The following is a 13,293-nucleotide window of genomic DNA, read 5'->3' on the forward strand; positions in this document are numbered from 1 at the left end:
TTTTCACACATTGAACTGTTTGTTTTCCTGGCATGCCTTTGAAACTCTCCCATCACAATTTATTCTAACAGCCTTGATTTGAATACATCTAAACCAAACACGATCTTTCGCTTGGATAATTAGATCCTAGTAAGAACCTCAGTGAGGATGAAGAGAGCGAGCCAGTAAGATCGTCATGCCCTCAGGACAGATTTTGTTATTACAGGGTGAGGACCTACCTAATATTCATTAACCAGAGTTTGATCTTGAACATTTTGACATACAGTCTTAATATTTAGTGGGAGAGCCAGTTGAAGATATTTGAATTATGTTAGAATAGCATAATGTGGCACTATGAATAGAAAATTTAGAGAGACGTATTGACCAAGACAAATAGCTGTTATTTTGTTATGTTGTTTTATTGTTCCAAACCAATTTCTTCTTTCAGCATGATGAAATCAAGAGAGATTTCTATCATACGAGTAGAAATCTGTGTTCGGGCTGTTTAATACAGGGATTAACAACAAGTAATTACATTTTTAAAGCTAATCCTACCTTAGATAATATAACAATATATTTATTTTTATTTTAATACCTTCAATATGGCAATTACGCTTTTAAGATTGTATTTCCCCTCTTCTACTGGTATTACTTTTCCATTCAACTATTATCAAGAACAATTTAATCTTTAATTTCAACTCGGCTGGCACCAAAATCCTAAAATCCAAAAGAGAAGAATTCCGGCTGTTCCTTCTTAGATTGCATTCCTCCCGTTTGCGTGATGGGATACAATTTAGCGCTTTTACACGTCTCAGGTTAATGAGGGGGTAAGAAGGAAGACATCGGGATAGTTTCATGGTGTTCGGAAGAGGCAAGACATCCGCAGTCTTTGGTCAATATGTGACGAAATAGCGTCAATAAGCAATTAACTCACGTTGAGAATATGAGAACATGAATGCGGGAACACCGACATGAAACAGAATTCCAGACAGCCATTATTTTCACAGGCATTTTGTTCCCCATAGGCTGCGAGTTTCCATTGTAATACGAAGGGCTTCCAATCAACCAAATTACCTGCACTGTTTTTTCACTTCAAACAGCAGCTTCATTGTGACGTGCAAGATTGCTATCAAGTGTAGACTGTATCCAGATCTGTAATGCCTCCTTTATTCCAAACAGTGCTGGTTTGGCAGAGAGAGGTCTAACAAATTGTTGGATCCAGCTTGTCTTCACAACTCATTGCAATTACATTTAACAGTCGAGTGGACCCTCTCTTCAAGCTGCAGAAGTGACAACTTATGCCAAGATTTTCCGATTGCAAGCTCATTTTTGCCCTCTTAAAGTTATTTATTAGAGCATGCAAAGTTTACCACAGAAACACCTCATGTAACTGAAAGCACACACCATAGCAAACCAAGCTGGAGAGCTGTGCTTGGGATGTATCCCTCACGTCAACAAACCACCCCAGCCAACACGCCTGGTCGACAGCACCAACACCAATGGAGCCAAATAAAAAGCTGTTCATACAGATGTACTTGGAAATCACTGCCAGTGAGCTGTTTTAATCGCCTCTAAAAAAAAAAAAAAAAAATCAAAGTGGAAAAGCTTATCGGGTTTAAGCTTTCATACTTTTCACAGAGAAAAGGGTTGGAGTTGGTTTTATTACGAAGGAATGAAGTGTACAAAGTGAAAAGCAATTTGTCAAGACACAACAGGACAGATTTTTTTGCCCGGTCGAAGTGATTGACACGAGCAGGTTGGCAGGGAAAGGAGAGGTCACTTTATTAGGGATTTCCTTGAGCCGCTTCTCCTCCATGCTGAGCTTTGACTTGTTGGCCGCTCCCCTGCGGTGCTTTATTGCCACTCCCTGCAGGTAGTGTTGATATACTAATGTCTGACAAATACACAGTACATACTGTATACAAGTGATGTTTCCGCATTTAGACTGCAATCATACGTGAAGATGATCTTAATCTGTAGTGATTGGTATCTGCATCAACCACTACACATGAATCTGTGGAACGGCTGATATCAAGGCGTAGGTTTTGTGTGCACTAAGTGCTGCAAGAGCAGGGAGATCTAATGTCTCAGAGGAAGACTAGATTTCCAAAAAGGTGGCAATGTGGCACCACCAGCAGCAGCAGCAGCTGTGTTTTGATAAGATTTGCATTTGTCTTCTTGGCTCGGCTGCTGCCAGTGTCAGACACCCGTTGCTCTTATCAGTCAGACTGCTGCCTTTCAATTGAAACCATTTGGAGTTTCCTTCTTTGTTTTCTTGGGGTTAGTGCGTTTATTTGTGTAAAATACCACACATAAATGTCATAAATCATTTATGGATTTCTGGTTGATTCATTTCCTCATTTTTGATACCAATTTCTGATTGGGTCTCATTTGCCCCCTAAAATAAAATGTCGGCCCTGAGGAGGAGAGGAAGGAATTTGTATATGTGCAGATTATATTTATCCTGCCTAAATTCTTTTTGCACAGCTTTTACCAGGAAGTGAACACAAGGGAAACAGGTGGCAACAAATCACATAACTGGATATCAGAATCACAACATGATGTTCTAAGCAATCTGCATTTGTAAAATAAAAGAGGAAGCAAAAAAGCATTTTACAGGAATAGTTTGAGATTTTTGCTTTACTCACCTTTTCACATCGATTGTCTCATTTACCTCTCTGCAAGGAAGCAATCAAGTGTCAAACTATTCATTCCATGTGAATTGTAAATGTGATTCTACTAGAAAGATGAATGACAAACAGCACCAAGCTGTAGTCTCCTTTGGCTGGAGGCACCCTCTTATTAATATCCTCTTTGACCATTATGCTTACACTATCATTCCTGTAAGTGCAGTCCAGAAATTGGGCTGCGGCCACTCCTCCCGCCTCTGCATTAAAGTGGCTGTAATTTAGAGTCAGGAGAGCAGTTCATTGACAAATCCGAGCTGGGTTGGAATTTCTGTTGGTGTTGAGATATTGCGTAATCCAAGACACATACGTGAATGTTTGCATGCACGCAATTGTATATCGGGATTTTAGTGACCAGTAGAAGAGGCCCTCAGTTTTGTGCTGAGGGCAAAGTCATTCTCCCTTCACAGCATGGTAGTCAGTTCACATCTGGGCTGCCACAACCGGGGGCGCAATTAAGACCAAAAATGAATGTAGGTCATACAGTTGTGCGTTTGTGACATGCAATGACGCAGCGTGAAGCTAATGAAAAATGTATGTATCAACTCAGTTAGTGTTTCAAAAACGTGACAGTTTTATTGATAAGTCTCAAAGTTAATTACATAGAAAAGTGCAGATGGTCAAAAACACATTATGCAGTCTTTTTAACCAATTATATTAAATACTGTAGACAAAGTGACTTTAAATTGATACAAAGACAAGGCAAGAGTATGAAATCCCCCATAGTGTTTATTCTGTGCTGTGTCTGTATGTAGTGATGGAAAGTTTGACTTTCAAGCTCTGCCTGTGATAATCAATGACCTATACAGACTTTGCTATCCACTGAACATTTAATGGAGTGAGGATAAGCCCCTCGGATGGGCTTGCTGGCCTATCCAGACAGTTGTGTTTCAAATAACACATACAAGAGGTAAGCTGAGCCCAACTAGTCCTATTTCAAAGCAAATATATTAAAAGATGAATGCTGGAAATGTTGACAGAATCAATGATTACCAGTAGAAAATGTTCAATAAACTGCAACAGCGTAGCACTAGATTTTTTTTTTTAAACTGGAGGAATACAGAATGAACAATGAGGAAAAGAATGAGACTACAGCTTAATATTGACAACCTGATAGATTTATTCTCCAGTTAAAGGGTCCTGGCAATTGAGTTGGCTCGGATGTTAATCTCGTACCAGCAATGTTCTGGTTTGAATCTGCCCCGGGGAATTCAGCGCTTGTTACCTTTCCAGCCGGCGTTTAACACATGACCACCCAAAGTAGATTTTCTATTTACAAGATTATATTACTGCGCAGTAAAAAACAAAAGGGAAAACAATTAGGTGACTGACTGCATAGAATTCTAAATAAACACGTTTGCACACAATTCGAGTGCAAATTATTTAATGTAAACCATTAATCAATTAATCATTTTCAACAATTCAGATGATGTACATCAGTAACAGTTACTGTTTAAGCTTTTCTGCTTCATATAACTTAAAAAAATAATAATTCAGGTTATGGACTGTTGCTCAGTCAAATCAAGGTATCCGGAAACATTACTTCCTGTGGATTATTTTCTGTCATTTTTTAAATGTAAAACTATTTTACAGATTAATTGCTATTGAAAACAATTGTTAGTTGGTTTCATTTTTAAGCCACTCGTCTGTTAAGCTTGCAAGCAAACTCCTGATGCATTCCCACCCAGTTCTTATCTTCCCCTGAACATCTGGGTGCTGCATTTGGGAAGTGTTATCATGTCCATAACCTTGACTTTCCTCTCTGCGCACTGCGTCATTGTGCATCATGTTGTTAGACGAGTGCCAGAAGAAAGAACCTCGTAGTATTTAGTGTAATTCAAGATTTCATAACTTGAATGTGATTAAAATCATAACCTTTTAAAAAGGCAATTACGAAAGAACAAATGTGTGTGAGCTTGAGTTTGGCTGTGGACACCTTTCCCCTGACACACACAGACATAGAAGCACATTCCTTCCCTCACATACTTGAGTGAATGACAGTGTTCAACTGTTCCACTTAATTGCAGTTTATACAGCCTGAGAAAGAATCTCCGGCATTTATTGGTTCCCTATGTTTTACTATAGAAATTAATGTGTGGGTGTGTGTAGGTTTGGAATATTTCTCTCCAAGGGATGAGCATCACAAATGGTTTATTATGCTGTGTTTTTGAGAAAACACACTTGTTCAAGACTGTTAAATGAGAAGCAGAAAAAAAATGAAGAAAAAGCTAACTGACACTATAAGCACAAAGAATGTAAATGGAGATACTGCTACCACGTCCCTGTTAAAAGGTTCAAAAACATCCCCCATTAATTCATTCAAATACTCCAAGTGGTTGTTTTATGGGGGTTATCTGCTGGACTATTTCTTGGTCACTGCTAAGCCGAGGTTACTGCCTCCCGGCTTCAGCTTCATATTTAATGTACAGTATCAGTTCTAATGGTCTTCTTTATCCAAACATTATCATACGTTAAGGTACCTTCCCTTTAGGAGGGGGGGGGGCGGGTTTCAATGGATCAGGGGTGGGGGGAGGGGGGAGTTGATATAATGGTTCGGGGAAACACTGCTTTTCCAAAGAAGTTTTATAATTACAAGCTAGTCGAAATGAATATTCACAGCCAACATTAATGCTAATCATGCATCTGAGAAGATTGTGCTTGGACTGCAAAACCCCTTCTGCAAACATGCACGGACATAAAATCTCAATGAAGTCAACTACATGAAAGACTACATAATGTGCTGGTTGGTGGGGCGAAAGGAGCCTCTGCAGCAAACGGATTTGAGCATAAACATGGGAGAAAAGTCATACGTTTAAGGGTCCAATGTCCCACCTGCTTGAATACGACGGGACGTGACTAGCTTCTGTGAAGCCTACTGCAAAAAACAGATGTCTATGAGCAAATGTTTAATTCGTTAAAGTTAGCCGTATACAGAGCGCTCTATGCTTATTTTTACTGGTTGAATATCATTGATGTGGAACATTTTTTCATTAGCATTGGGATGGTTTGGTGAGTGTAGCCTTTTATTATAAAACAGGTCTCTGGCCTCTCTTGTAACCACTTTGATGTTGGGCCGAATCCACATCAGTCAGAACTTGGCCTTAGAAGGGAGGATGGATTTGGCTGTTTTCCTGACATTTTTGTATAATCAGATGTGCTTAAAATACCAAAGGTGGTGCAGTGATGCACAAAACTTGCATAATATCCCCCACTTGTCACAGTAATACTCTGCTCCTGCTAGTTGGGTTTCAAAGATTTAAGCAAGGTGTCTAGTCTGGGTCTGTGAAGTGTATTTTAGGATGGGAATGCTGACAGCATTCAGTTCTTAGTCAAACACAGGATCCATTCGGCAACGTGAAATCATTCTCAACCCACTTTTGGAAAACTGCCAACATCTGTCACAACACTCGCAAGCTGTTGCTCTTCCAAATGATATTATTGAATTTTGGCTTCTAACTAAACTAAAAAATGTGGAATTTGATTTAGTTCAGTTGAGGATTTCATTGCAGGACTTTTTGGCGCTACAGAGGTCTGCTGTTTCTCTGTGTAACAAATGCTCTGTAAGCCGCTTGAATCTTAGATTCGGGTCTTGTCTTGATATATCGCTCGTTGCCTGTTCAAACATGTGGTGTCATTTGACTTACAAGAATACTGCTTTGACTCTCTGAAGCTTCGAGAAATCTCTGTCTCGCCATTGAAATTGTGGGGTGATGTAGCCCGCGGGTTACCAAACAGAAAACTAAATGACTTTCACAGACTGAAACAAAAGGGATTTCCTTTACAAGATGTAGCTGTTCCACTTACTGTCTCCCATAAGCCTCCCAGCAAAATTGGCCTGTGCAGTGGCACTCGAGCACAGGTAATCCCACAGGACCTCGAGTGGAGATTTACTATCTCCACCATCACTGTGGCTCTGGCCAGCTTGGCTTCTGAGTCACTGGGCAGGCTGATTGTGTCACATGTCAGCGGCGCCCAAGGGTGGCAGTCCACAGCATTCTGCATCGATGAATGTCACTGGCCATAATTATTTATACTGTAAAACAAAGGACAGTCACTTGCGCAGGCCCAAGTCGGAATGGAAAAGCTCGTCTCTATACGTCTGTCAGCCCGTATGAAGTATTATATCTTTTTTAGGATCATTTTTCATAGCGAGCTGACAGCTAGTGCGACCTCAGTGCACAGAGCTTATTTGATTGGGATATTTGATATTTTCTTTGTATATTTCTTTGGTTTGGTTCCAAACAGTCACAGTAGGCTCCGTTTATGCCCTCTAAACAGATACAGTCCTTTACTGTAAATGACACTGGGGTGGGCTGATGGAAGACCACCAACGTTGGCCTATATTATATACCAATTTGTCACATTCAGTTATTAGAATCTCAGATTGCATCATTTGTTGTTTCAAATCTCAGACTTTACCCCTCTATCACCTCGCCGTTTCCTCCTCCTTTCCTCCTGTAATTTATCCCCTCATGCCTTTGTTTTTTACTCACATTCTGTATCACCCAAAGGTAGGGGAATAAAATACAAAATACCAAGCTTGTTACTCCCCCATACTTTCTTCTTTTTTTGGTACATTTTAGTGTTGGAGAGAGAGAGAGAGAGAGACTCACAGTAGTGAAGAACACAGACTATGTACCCACCTTCTTTTCTCTTGGACAAAACTACACAGACATGCTCCTTTTTTTATGGTTGTTGCTCTTCAGCCAGCTTCTCTCCGTAGATCTTCATAGGACCAGAGAACTGCCTCTGGGTTGACTGACAGAAAAATACATATTTGTAGGGGCACAGGTGTTACAAATGACCTTTGTTGTGTACGTATGTACTCCATTGTGCATCTGTGGGCATGTTTTTGCATACTGATTGTGTGCTGGCGGCTGGCCCTTTGCAGATAAAGCCTGGTCTTCTGGGGGCCCACTTGTTGTGGGCTGATATTGCCTTTTTGTAATGCCAGAGAGCTTAGGGAGCTGCATAGACCCTTAGGCATCAGCCCAACACAATTAGGAAACCCAAGGCCATGCCCACCATGCTTGTATTGTTCTGTTATGGGTTTAAATGTTAAGATTGTGTGCAAAATAGCTTAAATTAAATGTTCACACCCATTTTTGGCCAAAGCTACATGGTTTTTTCAGGTTTTCTAGTTTTTTTTTATTTGGAGAGTTGTACCTATTGCTTTTTTATGTTTACGGTTTTCTTTCCTCATTTTTTATAGGATTTAGAACTCTATCTTGCTTGAACGTGACAGGTAACTTATTCATTTATGCAACATACTGGTTGCAAAGACTCAGTCAGTCAGTATTAAAGCAGTAATAAGCAGTAATAAGATCCCCATTCATAGACTAGGCTATTACTTTATTATGACTCACATTTTGTCACAACCCATAGTGTTACCGTTACAGAAGTTCAAGCTTCATTTTTACTGTGGCTGTAAGAAATTGATCAATACTCTACCACTGATAGTCACAAGCTACTCATTTGGTTGATAATAATCTTACTGGTAATAACATACATACATAAATACATACGGGGCTGCGTCACATCACATGTGTTTATTTCCAAAAGAGCTCAAACATGTTTAGAGAATGTCAGAGAGGAAACAAAGCGTGGATGATGCTACTATTCAAATTTAGATAAAAGTATAGCAAGTTACAACTATTTTGAAAAATCCCAATCTCATTTTAGAAATCATTGTTAAGTGTCACAATAGACAAGGTGTAGTATCAAAATAAAAACCTTTGGTATTGTCAATTCCTTGAGGACCGGGTGCTGCTGGTGCCTTTTTGGTATAGCACTCTGAGAAGCATTTTGGAAATGTTAATTACCTGCCTACGTTTAGCATTAAAGGGAAAAGCAGACCAAGGAAGCATATTGTAGGGATGAAAAAGAGTAAAAGGTAATAATCAGGCAATGGGGGGCTTTTCTCAGCAGTCGACAGCCATTCAGTCAGACTGCTCCAGGTAATATGGAGCTTTTGAATGTAAAACATTAAAATGTCGGTGCATTTCAGTTTTTAATGATAAGCTAGCACACCTGTCAAAAGATGTTCTTGTGTAAGTGACGACGTACTCTGCCTCTTAAATACTATCAAATTTGTCCTTAATAACATTTCGTGGAAGACTGTAGATATACACTCACCGGCCACTTTATTAGGTACACCTGTCCAACTGCTCGTAAACACTTAATTTCTAAGCAGCCAATCACATGGCGGCAACTCAGTGCATTTAGGCATGTAGACATTGTCAAGACAATCTCCTGCAGTTCAAACCGAGCATCAGTATGGGGAAGAAAGGTGATTTGAGTGACTTTGAACGTGGCATGATTGTTGGTGCCAGAAGGGCTGGTCTGAGTATTTCAGAAACTGCTAATCTACTGGGATTTTCACGCACAACCATCTCTAGGGTTTACAGAGAATGGTCCGAAAAAGAAAAAACATCCAGTGAGCGGCAGTTCTGTGGGCGGAAATGCCTTGTTGATGCCAGAGGTCAGAGGAGAATGGCCAGACTGGTTCGAGCTGATAGAAGGGCAACAGTGACTCAAATAACCACCCGTTACAACCAAGGTGGGCATAAGAGCATCTCTGAACGCACAGTACGTCGAACTTTGAGGCAGATGGGCTACAGCAGCAGAAGACCACACCGGGTGCCACTCCTTTCAGCTAAGAACAGGGAACTGAGGCTACAATTTGCACAAGCTCATCGAAATTGGACAATAGAAGATTGGAAAAACGTTGCCTGGTCTGATGAGTCTCGATTTCTGCTGCAACATTCGGATGGTAGGGTCAGAATTTGGCGTCTACAACATGAAAGCATGGATCCATCCTGCCTTGTATCAACGGTTCAGGCTGGTGGTGGTGGTGTCATGGTGTGGGGAATATTTTCTTGGCACTCTTTGGGCCCCTTGGTACCAATTGAGCATCGTTGCAACGCCACAGCCTACCTGAGTATTGTTGCTGACCATGTCCATCCCTTTATGACCACAATGTACCCAACTTCTGATGGCTACTTTCAGCAGGATAATGCGTCATGTCATAAAGCTGGAATCATCTCAGACTGGTTTCTTGAACATGACAATGAGTTCGCTGTACTCAAATGGCCTCCACAATCACCAGATCTCAATCCAATAGAGCATCTTTGGGATGTGGTGGAACGGGAGATTCGCATCATGGATGTGCAGCCGACAAATCTGCGGCAACTGTGTGATGCCATCATGTCAATATGGACCAAACTCCCTGAGGAATGCTTCCAGCACCTTGTTGAATCTATGCCACGAAGAATTGAGGCAGTTCTGAAGGCAAAAGGGGGTCCAACCCGTTACTAGCATGGGGTACCTAATAAAGTGGCCGGTGAGTGTATATCCGTGCAAACACACGGCACTGTGGATCAAATTCTCACTCATTTCACAATGTGCGAAGTGTTATCAATCTGGGTAAACACTTGTCTGTGTGGGATTTATTGGTTACAGTCGGAGTGTACACTTTAAAAAAAGTCAATAAAATTTATGGTGAAAAACTGTCAAATCCCTGTTAAATTCAGTTTATTTAACAGTGAAACACCGTAAACATACACTCACCGGCCACTTTATTAGGTACCCCATGCTAGTAACGGGTTGGACCCCCTTTTGCCTTCAGAACTGCCTCAATTCTTCGTGGCATAGATTCAACAAGGTGCTGGAAGCATTCCTCAGGGAGTTTGGTCCATATTGACATGATGGCATCACACAGTTGCCGCAGATTTGTCGGCTGCACATCCATGATGCGAATCTCCCGTTCCACCACATCCCAAAGATGCTCTATTGGATTGAGATCTGGTGATTGTGGAGGCCATTTGAGTACAGCGAACTCATTGTCATGTTCAAGAAACCAGTCTGAGATGATTCCAGCTTTATGACATGGCGCATTATCCTGCTGAAAGTAGCCATCAGAAGTTGGGTACATTGTGGTCATAAAGGGATGGACATGGTCAGCAACAATACTCAGGTAGGCTGTGGCGTTGCAACGATGCTCAATTGGTACCAAGGGGCCCAAAGAGTGCCAAGAAAATATTCCCCACACCATGACACCACCACCACCAGCCTGAACCGTTGATACAAGGCAGGATGGATCCATGCTTTCATGTTGTAGACGCCAAATTCTGACCCTACCATCCGAATGTCGCAGCAGAAATCGAGACTCATCAGACCAGGCAACGTTTTTCCAATCTTCTATTGTCCAATTTCGATGAGCTTGTGCAAATTGTAGCCTCAGTTTCCTGTTCTTAGCTGAAAGGAGTGGCACCCGGTGTGGTCTTCTGCTGCTGTAGCCCATCTGCCTCAAAGTTCGACGTACTGTGCGTTCAGAGATGCTCTTATGCCCACCTTGGTTGTAACGGGTGGTTATTTGAGTCACTGTTGCCCTTCTATCAGCTCGAACCAGTCTGGCCATTCTCCTCTGACCTCTGGCATCAACAAGGCATTTCCGCCCACAGAACTGCCGCTCACTGGATGTTTTTTCTTTTTCGGACCATTCTCTGTAAACCCTAGAGATGGTTGTGCGTGAAAATCCCAGTAGATTAGCAGTTTCTGAAATACTCAGACCAGCCCTTCTGGCACCAACAATCATGCCACGTTCAAAGTCACTCAAATCACCTTTCTTCCCCATACTGATGCTCGGTTTGAACTGCAGGAGATTGTCTTGACAATGTCTACATGCCTAAATGCACTGAGTTGCCGCCATGTGATTAGCTGCTTAGAAATTAAGTGTTAACGAGCAGTTGGACAGGTGTACCTAATAAAGTGGCCGGTGAGTGTATATGTCGGCACAGAAGGTTATTTTGTCATTCATATATTGTAATAATCACTGTTAATTGTACCAGAAATTGTACTGACAGAAATGCACCGTAATATGTAAATCATTCAATATTGTGATTTTTACATGAATTACTGAATAAATATATATTTAGTTAGTGTTAAATATACAGACCATCGTGCACTGTAAAAAGAATGTTGAAAATACGGTGAAATACCGCTGTGGTTGCCAGAACTCCACCGTAAAAATGACAGTGTCAACGTTGTCTTTTTTATGGTGAAGATCTGGCAACCACAGCTGCTGGTATTTTACCGTATATTGTTTTTAAAGTAAATTACTGTAAACAAATAACTGTTCTGAACTGTGAAATTTACAGTTAAAAAAACGTCCTGTTATGTTCTGGCAAACACAGCTGCCAGTATTTCAGATTTCTTTTTACAGTGTAGGAGACCGTCACTGTCTTGCATAGTGGTGATTATTTGCTTTACATTACCATTGGAACATTGAAGTGTGACCTGCTGAAGGCTGTGTAAGCCAGTGTTTGCAGGGGCTTGAAAGAATTGTTCCCAAAGCAATAAAACACGGTGCTTGTATGACTGACATTAATGCCTAATTTCTGTAATTTTCTCCATCTCTGTCGTTCTGTGTTGGGTTTTGAGCAGTTGTTCGCAAAATTGCTGCATGTCCAAAGCTGTTTTGTAGAATCCACTTCAGATTCTCCAGTATTTGCACAATACAGGTGGGACGAAAAGGAAGAAAAATAGCTGAGGTTGTGTGTTGGGATAGGGTTGGAGCTGGATTTACTGTGTTAAGGGCTTGGAAAGAAGTGGAAGGAGTTTAAGATGTGAAGGAGTTGTGTACCTAGATCTCATTAGGGAGGTTTGCTTTGTCCTCTGCCTCACAGGGACTCATTGTTACACAGTTTCTTTGACAAGAACAGCACAATTGACATCTCCACAGTGTATCAGGGATTAGAGCTGATTTTGTGGTTGTTAGTCTGAGAAGGTTGGTGGTGGATTCATATTTCAACGACTAGGGGCTGTGGTGAAACTGGCTCCAAATAGTAAACACAGAGCATAAATAAATGTATTCTCCAGTAGGGTGGAGGAAATAGAGTGATGGCTCCTGATGTGGATGGTTATTCTTTCACTTTTGCTCAGAATATTGGAACTATTGTCTGGAGAATACACAGCTGGACTTAGATTTTCTACCACATGTATTTTCTCAGTCCATAATGAAGTGCACTGTGAAAACAATCATAATACATTTGAGGACTTATGCATTTCCTGTATTGCTACCTATAGCGCAAGTTTAAGACGCAAGTTTAAAAGTAGTGAATATTTAAATTGGTGAAATGAACTCCATCACCATCTGTAGTATTGTGTCTGTGGAGCGATACACCCTAATCCCATCATAACTCAGCCTTGAAGCGCATCTCAAAAACAGCATATAAATATTTCATGTCAGCATTGTTTTTTTCTTTTTTTATTTACAATGCCTCATGGGGTTCCAACTGCTGAAAGAAAGGCCTAACATTTTATGAGCGACATGCAATTGTGCTGTAATTATATTGTCAAACTGGATTATTTTTAATACAAGGCACTTGCATTGCAATAATATCTTGCCTTGTTTAATTCCTTTAGAGCTGCTGGTGTTTTGATTAGCACTCCTCTTTGTTGCATGGAGGGATTATTTTAAATATATTTTACGGTGGCTCTTTGTAATAGTTTTGTTGTGTTCAGTTAACGAAAACATCATGTTCCATGTACTTCATTATACATACAGCTACACACTTGTAGTATATAGCAAGTGTATAGCAGGAACGTATTGCCCTCTTTGCTCATG

General features: G+C 40.8%; 1 protein-coding gene across 2 annotated transcripts in view; it reads left to right on the forward strand.

Annotated features, from left to right (window-relative positions):
• LOC119215674 (roundabout homolog 1-like) overlaps window positions 1-13,293 on the forward strand; it is a 78,023-nt gene that overhangs the window by 16,194 nt on the left and 48,536 nt on the right. The gene's annotated exons all lie outside the window — the stretch shown is intronic.

The sequence above is a fragment of the Pungitius pungitius genome, chromosome 16 (genome assembly GCF_949316345.1).
Source record: "Pungitius pungitius chromosome 16, fPunPun2.1, whole genome shotgun sequence".
NCBI classification, from domain to species: Eukaryota; Metazoa; Chordata; class Actinopteri; order Perciformes; family Gasterosteidae; genus Pungitius; species Pungitius pungitius.